Source organism: Filicampus tigris, chromosome 16 (assembly GCF_054856515.1).
Source record: "Filicampus tigris isolate MCC_2025a chromosome 16, RoL_Ftig_1.0, whole genome shotgun sequence".
In the NCBI taxonomy this organism is placed as follows: domain Eukaryota; kingdom Metazoa; phylum Chordata; class Actinopteri; order Syngnathiformes; family Syngnathidae; genus Filicampus; species Filicampus tigris.
Window position 1 is genome coordinate 12,085,157 of NC_141232.1, and position 18,481 is coordinate 12,103,637.

General features: G+C 40.0%; 1 protein-coding gene across 1 annotated transcript in view; it reads right to left on the minus strand.

Annotated features, from left to right (window-relative positions):
- Positions 1-18,067, minus strand: part of rbfox1 (RNA binding fox-1 homolog 1) — a 154,438-nt gene extending 136,371 nt beyond the window's left edge. Inside the window, exon 1 of the mRNA XM_086055337.1 lies at positions 17,967-18,067. The gene's annotated coding sequence lies outside the window, so the exon portion shown is untranslated. The remainder of the gene's footprint in view (positions 1-17,966) is intronic.
- Between the last annotated feature and the right edge of the window lie 414 nt (positions 18,068-18,481).

The following is an 18,481-nucleotide window of genomic DNA, read 5'->3' on the forward strand; positions in this document are numbered from 1 at the left end:
AGTTAAAAGTATAAGGTTATCAGTATCAGTGAATTGTCTATTTTCCTGTTCCAGGGTGGTGCCCAGAGATCTTTTAATATATTTTTTATAAAAATAATCATATTTATAATAATTATTATATTTGACTGGCTTCTCAAAATCAACAGAGTTCATTGTGGTGCTGTCGAATCAATGCAGTCAGTCATTTTATTCAAAATGACATCACTAATGTATTAATAACTGTTATTAAATCACATATCCAGCATTTAAATATTGTTTTCTGATATAAGACATGCCTCATCTGCTCCTAGAAATGCTCCTATCGTGCCTACTAAATTGCTTGCACTTATCATTGGAAGAAACTCCCTCTCCTCATTTATCTATATTTCCTTTCTGGTCCTCAGACTCTTTGTTTCAGGCTTGTCATGCTTTCAATACTTTCCCTATTTTTACTTGACCTGTCTTACCCTCAATCATGCATTTCTGGCAAACCATTCTTCTTTCACTCTACCATTGCTCTCCTCCCAATCTCGGTCTCACAGTGCGATGTATGCATACTCTGATTAAGTTTGGATTAGCCGGGCCACAGAATAGGCATGTGAAGCTTGAGGGTGAATAATGATAAGACTGTCATATGTTGTGGGAGTGGGGTAGTGGGTGGATAATAGAATGAGTACAGAAAGGTACAGGCATGAGAGACATTTTATTACCATGCAAAATCAAAAGTGCATGTCAGGAAAGCTGCTGTAGTTATTGGAAGTTGACTACATGTCACATCACAATGCATTGTATGTTAAAAAAAAAAAATCTACATGTAAATTACAAGTCTATGTCCATTCATTAATTTTCTATACTATTTGTCTATTTTTTTATACTATTTTTATTAGTATGGTAGGTAACTGGAGCCTATCCTAACTGACTTTGGTTACACCCTCGACTGACTGGCAGTCAATTACAAGAAACATTTAGGAACACAGTAATTCGCATTCACAATCACACCTATGGACAATTTATCATCTTCACTTAAATTTTGAGTTGAATTATTTTGGAGATGTGGGAAGAAACCAGAATTGCATCAGAAAAAAACCATGCAAGCAACATGCAAACACACCACGATAAAAGGCTTTATCACTCTTCTATAAAAGTGGGTCGCTACAATAGGAAGATGTCGGTCCCAGGCTGACAACAGTTGAGAATCATTGATGTAGAGCATCAATGGTGCTGCACGCAGTTGGCCTGCAAAAAGCAGTTCTGTGAGATGAGATGCACATTTACTAACTGTTTGTTAAGGTCGCTTGTGTACAAGCATTGTCACTTACTTTTAAACAACCGATTGCATTTGTGGCAATCTGCATGGCCACCATCAACTTTTGAGAAATACCAGTAACCACACTTTTGACCATTTCACTCTCCACGCCATGACTGTCAATCACTCGGAGCACGAATAACCAGCACCAACATTTGTAGTCAGCGGTTGTGTGCGGAATACAAGAGATTCGAGAGCGAGCACACAGAAAACTCTTACGTTATGGAAAACAGTAGTTTGGGGCAAAAAAGAACAACACTCCAGTCTTGAATAATTTAGCCCTGGGGCCATTTGAGTACAGGGGCCCGGTACCCATCCCTACAAACAACCATGACCAGCACCTGATTTGCTGTGCAATATGCCCCAAGTAAACTGAAGAAAACATCCCACACAAACAACATCGAGTCAGGTAATACGATGAAATCCAGGCAGACGTGGATCCTGTGTGACATACAATCCAGCGTTAAGAGCAGCAAGCTGTTCCTTGTACAGCACATGCTAACATCCAGTCAGTCATGCTGTGTTGGAGTAGCTCTCTGCCGTTCAGACTGAACGCTACCTGGTCATTTTATCAGATGGGAAACAGCAGGCTGTGACTGCGCCATATATCAGGTCCAAATGAGATGTCAGGGGTCAACTGCAGCACAGCACATCGCCCTTTCTCCAAAGGCTGCCTATTTGTCACCACAAATGAGGAAAACAGCATCCTCTGGGGTCCTTGACACACACACACAAACACCCCCCCACACACACACACACACAAGCAGACACATTCACTAATTAGACAACCTACACATGGCTGAGCGTGTGCTATAAAGGACACACACACACACACACACACTTTGCTCTTTAGAGAGAATTTGAGAAAGACAAATTTCTTATAGAACCCGCTCCCAGGTAAAAACGTTCCTGTGTCACATAAGCATAAATGTGCTGTTTTTAGCCTTTATACAACAATATATTGCTGGTGTCGGGCCAAACCCGTGCACCTCCAAAATAGTCACTTTTCAGGATGAGAAGTTTGAAATGGCAAGTTTGTTCGGTCATTAGCATTGCATTGTGAAAGAGAGCAAGCCATTGTCAACATTTTAGATCGGTCAATAATGTATAATGTATAAAAATAACACCCACATGTGGACTGACCAATAGTACAGATTTTTGGGAAGGAGGTTTTCATCCGCGTAATCGTCATCCGTCAGTGATGGACTGACTGACTGACGGACTTAACTGAAGGACTGATGATTACAATCCAGCTCGTCACGAAAAATGACAGACTGACGAATGACGGTCCACCAAAAGGTTGTAAAATGCCCACCTCTGTCTAAAACTGCCCATTGGTCATGACCAATTTGTGCTATCCAGGCAGCAAGCTTGATTTGCCAACAATTTCCTAAGAATAAATTAATTGGGAAGGAAAGACTGAGATGTGGTCCCTCGGAGAAAACCAACTATCGTCCCAGTGCGCCCTAAGCACTTCTGCCCAGAAAAACAAACTTTGAAGGGTAGCGAAGAGAAATAGTGAGACATGGAGAAACTAAAATAGGAAAATACCAAGCCCACAGAATAAGGCATGAAACAAGTTGCCTTCAGTGGACTCACTGAGGTGATTGGATAGGAACCAACACCATGTTCAAGGATTTGATTGACATTGTGCTCATGTTATCACACTTGCAGTTGAGTGGACACCCGGGTGGTGACAGGGGCAGTCACTGGTCACCACCCGTTGATGTGTTGGCTCTGATGGTGTGGGGCGTTACCAATAAGACCTGAGGAATGGCCATAAAGTGGAACTTATATGGCAACCCCCACACATCAAAATAGTTGGATGCTGCATCCATCACCTGTCTGCTACTTTAAGAGTGACTAAGACCAAGATGAAGGTGAGTCACCTTCCTTTCTGACTCATCTGCCACAGAACACAGTAGTAGGCAGATGAAAATGCAAACTAAGAATCTCAACTAAACTTATTTTTAAAAGGGTATACAAGGTAATGGAAAATGAACGGTTAATCGCAGTTAATACAACTGGCAACGTGGTGTATTATGGTTCCATACACGGGAACTGCTGAACAGTATTCTATAAATTGATTGATAGATTATTTCATTGCTTTCTGTTATCAAATCACAGACCTCAATTTTCCATTTCATCTATCTTAAATTGCTTTAGGGAAATTTGGTAGGAAGGGACACTCTGAAAAGTTCAGCCTTAAAAATCGCCCAAAATTGCTTAAAGCCACATCTCTTCCCTCACAACCAACACAGAACCCAGCCCAATCTAAGTCTTAGTTTCTCTGAGGCTCGTCACCATTTGGGGTCCCAAGTTCGAGAACAATTTTCATATGCTTATCTTTAATCACATTAGCTGATGTGAGATGTACGCTATCCAAAATGATCAACTGTGTCAAACTGGTTCATCCATTATTGACATGTAAAGCTTTCCTGTTGGAAACTGTTTGGACTTACAGGGTATTTACTGTAGGTACAGTACATAGAAAAAAAATGGCTGTTGAATTCACTCAATTTACTTCATCAAGTGGTTGCACGAAATAAAATGAGATAGTTCCAGATTCATATTTTTCCAGTGGATAGTCTATCGTCCCGTAATTAAGCAAAATCAATATTAGCCTCATATCACCATCATTTTCTCTTAATCCAGTGACTACATTTAAAATCAGCGACACTAGGACTGCATCTAACAATTATTTTTATAAGCTCTGCTGTTTGTTTGGCGACCGACTCCCACCATCGCTGGCAAAAGACGACAAGAGAGTAAATCCGGCCATGGAGCGACATCCCCTCACGGATTTATATATAATCCCCTGCGTCTCCCCAACACGTAACAAACTGGTTTCCAGAGGCTGCACTGCTGCATGGTGAAGCTCGTCTGTGAATTTGCCTCATTTGACAACAAGAGACCCGACTGTGTAACTAGCTGCATTTGGCATTGTTTTAGGGGGGGGGAAAGTGGCTAACGGTGTTTAAGGTAAATACATTTTCAAAAATCCATCCGTGTGACCTCTTTCGTCACAAATATCCCATGTTATAATGTGAAGACCCGCATATTTATTTTTATGGCTAAATTAAGCTGTTGCGACTTTCAATCAGGTGCGTTTTGTAATCCGGAAATTACGGTAATTTATTTAACGTAAAATGTGTAATAATTCAACATGAAAGTCACTTAATCCACCATTAATGACTTGGTGCCACAATGGGATTGAGTCTCAAGAAAGTCTCAAGTCAGAAACCTGCAAGTCTCAAGCAATTCTGAAACCGTTTTGTCTTGGGAAAGTTAATTCAAGTCATTTTATTATCGCAGTTTTAAGACCAAAAGATCCAGCCAAAGCTGACAGAACTGCGATAAACCTAAAATGTGAGATTTACTGATTACTTGCACATGTGATTTACTCTCATGTGTGCTCTGTGCCTTAGTATAAGGTATCCTAACATTATTTGTTCGTTAATGCTCTAAGCATTATGAGTTGCAAGGAAACCCCCCCCAAAAAACCTTCCATTCCGATCCTTAAGAATGTTTTTTTTTTTTTTTTAAATTTCCCTGACATGCATCCACTGCATTTTTAGGATTTTAAATTGGGATTGGGATAATCTCGTATGTGTCATTTTCACAGATAACTTGAATCTGCTACTATAAATATTTCATAAAAATGGTACTCACAGCAGTTTAGTAAACAGTGTGTGCATATTTGTCATATGTACATTTATGTGTACAACAGGCATACAATCACTCTTCCATGGCAATGTGGCTGACACCAACAGCTGTGGCAGTTCCAGTTATTGAATCAATGGGTAATTGGTCTCACGGGAGATAAATGATGGCATATGTGCTTGATTTCATTCTTGTGCATATGTGTATTGGACATACTAATGTACTCAAACGGTATGCAAATATCTGACAGTGCCAGACAAAAGAGAACGTTCCATCTTGAGAATTACTCATGAGGAAACACATGGAGAGGCGGCTACCCTTTAACTATCACTGTCATTTCTCAAAGGTGTAAAAAACCCTAAATACTTTCTACAGCTATACACATAGCTTTTACTTCTGTGCAATAAATGCGCTGCATCACGTGATATTTATCAGTCATTTAGATCTGCGGGCCGGATGTAATTGCGTACTAGGTCAAAAGTGGCCTGCAGGGTGGGAATTTGGCTCATGGGTCTAAACAGTAGATACTAACCAGCAACACTACAACGTGTTAAAAGCTTCATACCAATCCAGTTTTTGTCTGGAGCAACCTTGATGCATATTAAATCACTAATACTGTATTGGTACATCTACACCAAGGCAAACAATGGGAAATTGAAAGATGGAATCTGTCAAACAGCGAGAGCTTTCATCAGAAAGAAATTTCATTTTGGAAACGTGACATGCGCAAGAAGAAAACTGAGATCCTGCTCCAAATCAAAAACATACAATAACGTTTTTTTTTTTTTTTTTTTCAAAGGGTAGTAGTGTGTGGTGTGTGTATGAAACGTATGAGAATGAGCCATGCATGTGAAGCACACACGGGCATAATCTCCCACTTGGATGCATGCAGCAAATAAGTGTCTGCTTGAAGATGGCTCTTGGGTGATTTTGAAGGTGTCCGCCTCAGTATCTTAAGAGAGATCAAGCGTTTAAAACACACACAAACACACAAATAGCCCCGTATCAGCAGTGGTCTTTCCTGGCAGAGACACTGAGCTTTTGCATGTATCATAGCAAAACCTTTGATGTGCAGAACCATTTTGCATGCTGCTGATCCCCTTCCACGCTCTCTCTTCCCTTACACACACACACAGAGTGCCAGGGCTGAGGTAGATGTCCAAGTTATCTAATGCTTTCAGTGCATGTTGTGCTGCCAGACTCCCTTCTGGTTCGAGCCAGTTCCTGACGAAGAACCAGCCAGGATGCAACATCAAACAACATGAAAAACTCCACCAACTGGATGCACGACTAAATGGCTTGTGTATGTGTCTACTCTCTCGAAACAGTGTAGATTTTCATCTAAACTTGTTTGGAATAAGATGTACAATATCACTTCACTGAGATATATGGTATTTGTTTAGAGTGCAGGTTACAGATTGTGGAAATGAAGAAAAATAAATTCAACCATTTTTTGAGCCACCAAAACAAATCAAACCGGTGACCTTATCTACGTACATACCGTATATACACATACAGTACATATGTACACATACATAATACATCTTTACAGTATATAGCGCATTTCACAACAGCTGCAACTAAGTACTTTACATATAAGACAGCAATAATACAACAACAAAGACAGTGATAGCAGTAAATTAAAACACAAATTAATGATACTAATACAGAGTGACGGACCTTTCGTCAGTATTGCCGGAATGCCTATTCTTTTTTGACCCGGCCCCCGAAAAGAATCAGATTTCTTTGGAACCGGTGTTGTAATTCTAGATATTTCTAATTCTAATAATTCCTTCCTATTCATCAAGACATACTACCGATGCCAAGTGCGCTTGCGCGCACATGCTCCCGACACCGATCTTGGGAATTTTTGTAACATTTTGTCCTACCTGTTGTACGTTCGGTTAAAAACGATGATTACTTACTATTTTCGTTCTTATTGAGTCTTATTTGACATTTTGATTGCCTCGCTCTGCTTTAGGGTTGCACGGCTTTTATAAAAACGTGTGAGTATTGAATAGTGTGATATTTAACATGTACCTAAAGTAATAACATTTATTATCGGATGAAATAAATATATTTCATGCAGCTAAAAAAGGCTCAATGTAACCTTAGCCAATTAATTGTAGTAACTTACAATTGTTTTATGATATATCTGTCCTCATGCACAATATCATGCCAGTTGTCAATATACCTCATTTCAAGCTCAGTTCAGCCAGCATCAAAGCATTAACTCAAAATTGAAGCAAGCTACAGCTGGTGGAAACATAGGTTGTTTGGCAATCTCTCATTCATGACAATGAGAAAACAGATGACCCCCCCCCCCCCCCCAATGAAGTACCATGCCATACTGGGATTGACAGCATTGACCAAGTATCGGACAAGAAGCGGACAGAATAGTATAATAAGAATCTGTGATCCTGAGACATCAGGTACACAGACAGTTGGGAAAGTAAAAGGAAGAAGGGACAAAACAAGAAGGGAATCTGCAATATGAAATCCAGCCCCCACAATAAAATGTTTTATCTACAAAAGAGGGCCAGATCTGACATATTGAGGGCCCTCATGTTTTGCTCTGGTAGCAAGCACAACTCCCATCAGAGATAGAACATCAAGCGACATCAGTGACAATGCAAAAATCTAACTTCCAATACTAGGTAGTAACCCAGACAACAACAAAAAAAAAATGGGTGTTTGGTCTGTAATACCTAGGGTATATCTAAGAGGGATGCACAGTGCAGTTGGCCAATCACATCTGTCAGTGTTGAGTGATGAAATAACCCCTGAGAAATACCTTTTATCAGGAGGGTAAAAAGACAAAACTCAAGGAAGGAAAATACAAAACTAGGCCCAAGTCGAATGTGTAGACTTTGTCCAAATTGCTGAAACTGGCAGACACAAAGGCAACACACCTCTTATCATCAATCACAAATCAAACCTAAAATTGCACCAAATAAAGTCAGATAACCCCTCTTGTTCAATGTGCATTGCTCATTATTTTCTTGTTAAATGTCTTGATACTTTAAATGGTGCAATAGCTGAACAATTGTCGGTGGGCATCGGTTCGATGCTTCCCTGCATCAAAATGAAGGGAAAAAAGGTCCACCTGCATCTGTAAGAGGGAGGCACTTTTGAAGATATAACAAGCTGACGTTTACGAACACCCCTTTTGTAGCCTCCTTTACACTCGAAAGGTTTCCTTTCAAATACGTTATCATTTTGACAAGTATCTCTCTCTCTCTCTCTCTCTCTCTCTCCCTCCTTAACCAACTAATAAGAATTAGCAGTTTAGCATTATGACAGCGTGGATAAATTGGATCACCGCATGTCTGTAGACATTATGTAGAGAGGAACGGGTAGGAAAAGGACAAACTGAACGTTTGCTGGGCAAGTAAGTGGCAAACAATAAAATTGCAAGCCAAGTGGTAACAGAACTGTTCAGAGGACCAAAGCTAGAGATTCATAAAATTTTTAAAATTCAGTCTCTTGCCGATTGTGACTCAGAGACAAAATTCAAGACAGAATGCTAAGCCCATGTGTGGAGGGCTTTTCAACTTTTAATGTAGTGCTATGGTGATTATGTAAAGTGACGGATTTTTCTCTGGCGTCAGGTCTTGATGCTTACATCCCATCAGCAAAAGCCTGGATTATTTCACTCACTTTTTCTATATACGCACTTTATCAATCTGACGACTGAGAGACGGAGCATTTTCAAGGTTTTCCAGATAAACCCTGCATTGCTTACTAATAGGCAAATTTGTGTTCTTTGGCATAATAGAGAAGACTAGCATCTTGGGAGAGGTACATGCTCCGGGTGAAACAAATCAGGATTTGACAGAAGGTAGTAATGTAAAAACTAAGGAACAGACAAGGACATTTTGTACATAAAATAATTCCCAAAAGTATGAAGAGCGATAATGAATGAAAATAACTGAGCCAGTGTTATTTTATCATATGACAATCGGCAAAAAGTGGATTACATTTTAATGAATGTTGAATGAATGAAAAGTTAAGATGAAATAGCATTGTCAAAAAAGGTTTCAAGCAAGTAGGTTATGTGACACACATTGTATCAACAATGCATAACCTGGCTGATCAATTAGTAAACATACACTGCTGATAAAATTAAGATTATGCATAATCATCAAAATGGATCTTGCTATTAAATCAGAAGTTCTTCTTGGATACTGACTTGTCCAATTAGCAAAAAGTAATGATTGAAGGTGAATCACTTCCCCCTGCTATTATGCAAATAGAAAATGAACCGTTTTGCAGGTGGTGGCCTTTCCCTCCCCTAATCCTTTTTGGCTGATTCCTTGCTAATTTTAAATTTTTTCCAGTGCCCCGGTATTGTAGCCCGCAGACGTTACACGGGTTGTGCAGCATCTCCAGGAATGCACAGACATCCGTACATGTCAATCCATCAAGATTTGCTGTTTCCCAGCACAGTGTCAAGAGAGTGGAGGAGATAGTAGGCAACAAGCTAGTACACGCGGAGATTTGGACGAGGCTCTGGAAGGGCAGCAACAGATCAGCAGATGGCCAATGCACTCGACTTGAATCCTTTGTGCAAAAAGGAAGCCAGAGCCTCATCTCGACCACCCTTGCACATGTTTCTGTCCAAACTGAAAATTGCGATTTTTCAACTGGAATATTCAAATGTTCAAGACGGTGGATATGTGAATTAAGTGTTACCATTACTTTTTTGAGGGCTGTAACACCAGTGGAAAGTGGCAATTGTGAGTAGACTCATGCAAATCTGAGTCGGAACCGAGCAGTATAAAGAATGCATCAGATAATAGAGGATCCCATAGCAGGACTTGTAATTTCAAAAATTAAATGACAACAGAATAAGTCATGGCTCCCTGCAAGTATATCAGCTCCGTGTTCAAATAAAAAGACCAGATTTCGCAATGAGTAAGTACCTTTGTGATTACATTGAGACAAAAAGTGTGAGTGTTTTCATTATATGGATCATTTGATCACTTCGCAGTTAATTGGGCACCTGGAGCAATTAGGAAGGTAATATATCATTTGCGTTAACTTCACGTAATTCCAGCAGATAGTATACTTAGAAGAGAGTGATGCTGATTATTACTGCAACGCGTTGAACCTCAAAGTCAGGACACTGCCGTACCCCAAACGCGGATGTAGTGCAGTCCATTCACCTCATTTTGTGCCTTTCAAGCATGCTTGTTTTAAATGGTAGGAAATTTGTATTCAGAGGCAGTACGAGCCATTAACCTCGCCATTGTGTTTTGAGATGTGATTAGAACATTCCAGCGGGAGGAACCAGCTGTTATCTCATCACACTTTAACCAGCTCACTTTACTTCTTAAAGCACCCCTTAATACCACTCTGGCTAAGACCAGTGATATTGGATCTTATTCTTATAATCTTTGTCTCGAGCCAGAGTCCACAAGCTAGGTGGCAATGGTAAAGGGAAAAGCGGAATTTGTTCTCTGCTTTCAACTCCTCCTTGAGGAGCAGTGGGCATCGGTTGAGTTGCACCCGAGGACCAAATCCAGATCTTGGCTCAGCCTATAGCTCAAGGGAATTGGCTGGAAAATAACCCAACATGTTATTGTTTGTAGGTGATTCCATGCAGAGAAAGTATGGGGAAATGAGCAAAATGTCCCCTTGTCTCTCACTTGGTAATAGAGCTCGGTCCCTCACAATCATTTCAGTTTGCGGCGCAACAGGTAACCTCAATGTAATCAAAACCACGCTAGCTTTCAAATGTGCCTTAGTTCTTTTGCTACTAAGAGAGTGTATCCCAAATCCATAGCATCACTTTCTACTTAATTTTGACAAGTGTAACTACAATTTAGCAATGCACCCGATCCCGTAACCCACCACCATGGATTCACCAAGGCTCAAAAGCAGTTTGCGACACATTGCGGTTTGCGAGTGGAAATTCACGGAACCCTTGCATTAGGTCTCTGAGATTAGCCTGCAAAACATTGCTCCTCAAATTTAGAAAGTTGTCCCTCAAATGAAGTCATTGATGAGCGAAACTGGGGAAAACAAAGGGGGGGGGGGGGGGAAACGTGTTTGCAGTCTTGCCTTGAGCATATAATAGATAGATTGGTCAGAACCAATCTTATGTAGCTTGTGGTCAGGCTTGTTTTCCAAATTCGATCTCTGCTGCCTTCTCATTTTAAGCAATTGGGTCCACCAAATTCTACCAACATGTTATCATAACAACAGACCTTGATTACGCATCACCTTTCACACGAACTACTATGCCTAAAAACATAAGTCAAAGCATCACGGAGATATTGAAAGCCCTCTGTCATGTTCCACTCTGAATTGAGTGTTAGGCTTTTTCTTTCAGTTGGCTGCGTTTTCCTTTATTTCCTATAGGCGGGGCAGGGATGACTTAAGCACGAAAACAGTTCCCAGTCATTAGCCTGAGAGCAACACCAGGAAGGCGACAGATCTTTCCATTGTCTTTTTCTGCATGCCGCCATTTTTAGATTTCGTTTGACTGCGATTTATTTTTTTGGTACATAATCTATAATAACCGACGTGTTGATGAAAGTTTAATAGTTTACGTGTTGATTTTGATCCTCGGCGTAGTCGTGTTTACTCAACTAATCTTGGCAATATAGTGTAAACATTTTTTTTTTTATCTTTATTTCATTATTTAAAAGAAAATAAATGAAAAGGAGGAGAAAGAAGTTAAAACTTACATCCAGCCATCATCCAAACATTCCATCTTTGTTAACTTTTCCAAATGATTGCTTCTTTTTATGTAAAAAAAAATTTTTTTTAAATGTATTTAGCGATTATCACGATGATACAATTGAATAATAATAATAATAATATCATGTCACATGCCTTCGCCAATGCTTTATTTTAAATCCAAAGGTATAATAAACATGGATAAGCTTTTCAATTTTTCTTTAAACCGAGCCAACGTAAACCCTGCTCACTTTTACACATGTGTAGTAAAACACAATTTATACTAGGATGTGCACTGTGGACTTGATTGTTGAATAATCTTGTCTTAAAGCAATTGAGGCACAAAAAAAAATTAGTGCATGACTTGGCTGAATTCAGGACTATGGTTTCAGACTCAACTTTTGCTCAAATTAACCCAAATTGAAACAGGAGTTCAGAACACTCACAGCATCTCCCATCCATTGAAATAAAACATAATTCATTTTTTTTTAATTGATCATCCACCTCTGAAATATAATGCAAGCCCATCCCTAATCAGTGTCTGCTTTACTAAAACCAACTGCACACAAATTACTCTTCATAAGGTTTTGATATAAACAATTGAAAAATGTCTGGCAGCCTATTACGATTGACATTAATTAAGATTAATGATTATTGTACTGTATTTGTACAATCACGAAATCATTTGTATTTTACTTGATGATTACAAGTCATGCCTTTTTGTGTTATTTTGTTTGATTGAAATTGATAGGCCCATTTCTTTGTAGTTTTCAAAATAACAGCAGCGACTTATGCATTTGCTTCTCTGCGTTATTACAAAGAAGCAGTCGTCTTCTTCAAGATGAAAAGCTAAAATAGGCCTCATGAATAACATTGAACAAAAAGCAGACAGGCAGCTTAGGAGACACTGTATTCATCTTTAAGTGATGAAAGCATTAGATGCTACTTTTCCAGCACCTTGAAGCCCATGAAGATTAGTCTCATGCTTGTTTATTAATGCAAACCATGCATACGCTCAAAAGCCAGGATCTGAGAGAAAATCCATCATCGCATGAAAGGCTGCTAAACCTCTGTCGGTGATACTGATACCAGCACATAGCTCTCTCGCCATCGCACATTTACGCAAACCCACACAGACTTGTTAGCATTCTCTTCTGTATCCCACCTGCTGACACTGCTATTGATTACAGCAGGGGACCCTGCATGACCCTGCACAGTGAGAAGCCACCATAAATGCAGTTTCTTCTTGAGTTGATAGCCTGGCACTAGAGAGTTACGCAGGCTATTCTACCAGACAAACACCGACTCTGTTTAACAAAATAATGACAGAAATATGTGTACTGAATATCTAAAGCAAATCTCATATGAGAGAAATTGCATTGAAACTGCTCATTTCCTCATTTTCCCCAAAAGAGAGCCATGGGGAGACTAATTGTTGTGATATTTTCAGAGGTTGAAGTCGGTATAAGTAGAGATGTCCACATACATTTTGGTACAAAGTGATCGCCGTTTTTGGACATTATGTACAATGTATAAATGATTTTAAAAGGACAAATTGTGTCCGGTTCCTCTGTTGACTTCAAGACATGGGAAGAGGGAGTAGGGGGGGGGGGACTCTTAAGTTTTTGGCTGGCACACATGTGATTTCATTCAGACGTGTTGCGGTCATGTTAAAAAACAGCTACTTGTCAGAACATCATTCATTACCTTGAGCCCCAAAGCACGGTGGCTCCTGTCAAAACGGTGTTCTTCGGCGATAGCAGTTCCGCACATGACCAGCTCTGCACAACTCAAAGGACTCCTGAATGGTCTTGGCCACTTCTTATCCAAATCTAAGTTAATGAACATTAGAATGTGATTTTGAAAAAAAAAACGTGCAAGACTTACAAATGCCAACAAACAAAATTTGACTACGAAAAAAAAAGCTTTAAATACTTAAAAGATCCGGGGCCTCAACTGGGATTATCCATCCATTGTCTATACCGCTTGTCATCACAAGGGTCGCGGGCATGCTGGAGCATATCCCAGCTGTCTTCGGGCAGTAGGCGGGGGACACCCTGAATTGGTTGCCAGCCAATCGCAGTGCACTCAGAGACAAACATCCGCACTCACAATCACACCTAGGGACAATTTAGAGTGGCCAATCAACCTACCATGCATGTTTTTGGAATGTGGGAGGAAACCGGAGTACCCGGAGAAAACCCACGCAGGCACGGGGAGAACATGAAAACTCCACACAGGTAGGCCGGAGCCGGGATCGAACCCACAACCTCTGAACTGTGAGGCGGACGTGCTAACTAGTTGCGCACCGTGCCGCCCCAACTGGGATTATTATTTTCAAAAACCAAAGCATATACACGGCCTCGGCCCACCGCCTATGAAACGACGCATTTGTTCATTTTCTTAAATACACCGGAAGGAGTGCTCGTTAAAAAGAAAATCCTACACCTTCATCTTGATTGAAAGGAGTAATTACTGCAACCCTGAGCAGTGATAACGTTTTTAAATACGACCGAAGACTGATGTGGTGTGGACAAGTCGACTCAAGCTCTTCAATTGTCATAATTAGCCATTTTTAATCACAGCGCTTCAGTTGTTGTGGATAAATACTTTCGAGTGAAGTATATAATGGTAAAAGGGGGAAAAGGAAACAGCAGTTCTGCTTGTCGTATACATGTTTTGTTCCACCCCACGGAACAAAAGTATGCATCTTCTGGGCTCAGCTGCTGCCGTCTCTGTCAGTGTCCCTCTGTGGTGGCAGCAGGAACATTTTAATCACTTGCTGGCAGATTAAAGAGGGGGTGGAATGAAAAAAGATGAGAAATATCTGCTGCTGCTTCCGAGAAGACGGAGGGGAGTGGAGAGGCCCCGTAAGGCAGAGAAGCACGAGAGGGCGGGCAGGGGGGGTTGCGTTTGTTGACTCTGCAACAACAAATATTAATAATGAGAGGTGAGAGATGGATAGAGTGAGGACTGGGGTGTATGTGGGGGCACTAGACATTTATCGCCTCGGCCAGAAATCATGGCAAACATGACAGCAAAGGCCACACCTGTGACTCGACAATGCAGTTGTGTCCATAAACTCAAACATTAAAATGAATAATTGAATTAGCTGAGGTGCACATAGTGGCCTTTTATTGTGGGCAATCTCTGAGCTGTGCTCACAGGTTTAGCATATGAGCCATATCTGCGAGGTGGATAGATCAACTCGGCAAAGGAAAAGTGCTCACAGATTTAGATTTGTTCACAATGTTTTAGAGAAACAAGCCATTCGTGCATAAAGAAAATGCCTTATGACTTGAATGTGAGTGAACGCAAAAGTGTTGCATTAAATTTTGTAAGTATATAAATCCATATTTGGGATTAACTATTATTACACACAGCCAAACCATGAAAAAAATGATCATATCTGGTCGATAATAACCAGGGCCATTCAGTTGGACTAAGAACGAAAGCAATGAATTGAATTCCTTAATAGCCCTTCGCTGCATTTTAACTGTAATCTGAATGGGTAGAGGCTTCTTTTTTTCCCCCTCAATATAAATATGGGCTATTTTTATTATGAAAAAGTAATTCACATTTCTAGAAACCTATTGTCAGACGCAGCAGTGAATCACACTGCTCTCTGAAAGTAACAAATTAATCGTATGCGTGATGTGAATGTAAATTTTTTCTGTGCTGGAGTGACTTGCCAAGCCAAATGAAGCAAACCATTATATTGTAACGCAAAGACTCAGCGTCCCTTACTCACTTTTGTTATGAGGCACTTATTGAAACTGGGAAGATAGAAAATGTACAACGGGCAACTTGGAAAATTTTAACGAAATGCCACTTGACAGCGGTATTGAAAGTAAACGCAGACTTTCACGTGAAAGTCATGTGCCACATACAAACAGCAATCGGGAAAGACGGGTTTGTTTTCAGTTTATTTTCTGAACAGCAATACAAATGCATCTACTAAGGCCAGACGGCACACTTATTGCAGTCCTGAGCCATGTTGTTTACCATTGACTTTGTCTGCGTCACCATTAGTCTCATCACTTTCCACCAACTACAATTAATGCGTATGCAGATGAACAAGATTTTCCACATCCCTCCAATATTAAGTCAAACACTGGCTGGTAAACGGTCTCCCCGGACCTGGTTGCTGCTGAATTGGTGCTGGCAGTCTGTCGGCATGCAAAAGGCTCTTTGGACTTTCATGAGGCAATCAATAGATGGTCCCTGCCTACATGACAGGCAGATTGTTGCGAGCCAAACAGCAGATGCTTCGCTCCCTTTTTGCATATTTACCACATGAAAGATGTCTGCCATGCAAGAGAGCTTTCTCCCAACATGCTTTAATTAGGCCATATTGATTTCACCTCATTTTTTCCCCCCCATATGAAATCCTCATAGGCATCACACTTCACCAGCTTCACAACCAATTTGGCTAAAATGATTACTGCAATTCAAAATTAAGTTTCAATATGAAAAACCATCACATTTTTGAATACATTTTGGACTTATGGGGGTTTTCTTCATTTAAAAGAGGGTTGCCTCTTTCAAAAAGAAAAAACAACTTTATCACTTGTCAAAGAAGCAACATTTTAGTAAATGATAAAACGTCAACTCTAACCCAAAATACAAACAGGATTAAGTCTTTGACCTGTATCAGTTTGTCATGGAAACAATAGGAATATCCATCTATCCATTCATGTTCAATACCACATGTTACGAGTGAGCTGGAGCTTACCCCAACTGACTTTTGACAAGAGGGGAACACACTGAACTGCTCACCAAGTCAATTTCAGGGAAAATATACCCAAACTAATATTGATGCTTACATTCATGCCGCTGAGAAATTTAGAGTCTTTGAAACATTTAAACAACAACTGTTTGTGATCTTTATGTACAGACAGTGACTACAGTGGACACACATTATGCCTATTTGTGTTGTTTAATAGCAGAAGTTTGAGTATTCAAAATGGAACATTCATCTGAGCTTCAACTTTGTCCTCATTTTTTCTTGTAAATTTCTTAAGCCATTGGTGCTCACATCACTTACAGGTAATATTTCAGTTTGTGACTGAAGGGTTATTTCTGCCAAACCCTCATTTGGTGGTATAATAAATGTTTCTGGTCACAGGGACAACCGTTGAAAATTATGCAGGTTTAATAGTCAGATACTTGACAACATGCCAGGATCTAATTGTTCATATTAAGTAAAGAAGTATGACCTAAAAGGTGTAGTCCAGTCCTCCATATTAATTCTAAGGGTGTAACATAAAACGATTTGAATCGGAAAATCGTTTCTTGATTTAATCCAATCGAATAGTTCCACTTTGAAATATATCCAGATATGTATCTAATCTTCCTTCATTGGAGAGATATATATCTTAGAATGTAGTGGCACATTTAAAGTACTGGCTAAATTCATTCAAATGTATGATTTGTAAAATAAAGCATTTTTAAGTATCACTTTGAACAATTTTGAACAATGGCTAAATCAACTCATGCACATATGCCTGATAATGTCAGGATGTGTGCTTTTGTTTTTTTTTTGCAACAGTATTTTGTTTTCTCTCAAGTTGTGCCTTTTTTTCTTGTAGTACTTGTCCTGCTCATTAATTTAGTTTTCCGGCTGTGCTCATGTATCCTGTCTCTTGTGTCTTCCAATCAGCTCTCTCAGCCACTCGCGTTTTGTCCAGGTGTTCCTTGTTGTCATCAGTTTGCTTGTATTTAGGCCCAGGTGACTTTGTGCAAGATTTGATCCTTGAACCAAAAACCTGCGAGGCAGCTGTTCTAATCACTAATCCTACTCAGTGTCACATAAAAACAATACCAAACTCACACGCTATCATACACAACCCCATCATTATACCCTAATTGGTTTATAAAGACGATAACCCTACGCCTGATTACTTACTACTTCAACTACGATTGAAAATAAATTAATTCCCAAAAAGGAAATGCATCACAAAAGGCTAATCGAGAAAAAAAACAATTGGAATTTCCATATGCACTACAATAATGCAGCGAAAACGTGCAGGTAAGCAAAAAGACACAGTTCCAGCAGATGTCACAAAGGAGCCGCTTAACAGCGATGATAAACTTGGCGGGTTACTTCTAGGTAATTAAGTTTTTTAAAAATCCTTCAATCCACATTTCTTAAAGCCCCCCAAATAAATGCAAAAGCGTAAGACATCAACCAATCAGAGCCACGACCTCAGAAAACAGGGAGACCGATGTGAGTACACACACCTCAAAGTACTGTATGACAGTAATATGTAGTAATTAAAAGACCACATATGCAGACCTTTGGTGTGCTGTCGGTTGCCGCTCGACTCACCTGGTTCCGCACCTCTGGATACTCCGCGGTGAGGGAGACACTCACTGCTGGTGGGACCCGCGCGCGTTCCGCGCCTCACTTCAGCTCTACTGCCCGTGAGCTGTGACAGTAAAGTCAGCGTGCTGCACGGGGGCAGTTATACAGGAAATTGCATAGGTAGGCCTTCAAAAATAAAAGATTATTCGTGGCGGAAGTACGGAACAATGAACGTGCTTTATTTAAAAAAAAAATTATGCTAGGATGAACTGGGACAGTTTAAAACGCTTAAAGTTATTAAACTGCTATCAGTCATCACCAAAATTAATGTGGACATCTGTACTTGTTCCCACTTCAACCAAAAACAATAGCCCCGATATTTTGGACGTGCTTTATTTAAAAAAAAAATTATGCTAGGATGAACTGGGACAGTTTAAAACGCTTGAAGTTATTAAACTGCTATCAGTCATCACCAAAATTAATGTGGACATCTGTACTTGTTCCCACTTCAACCAAAAACAATAGCCCCGATATTTTGG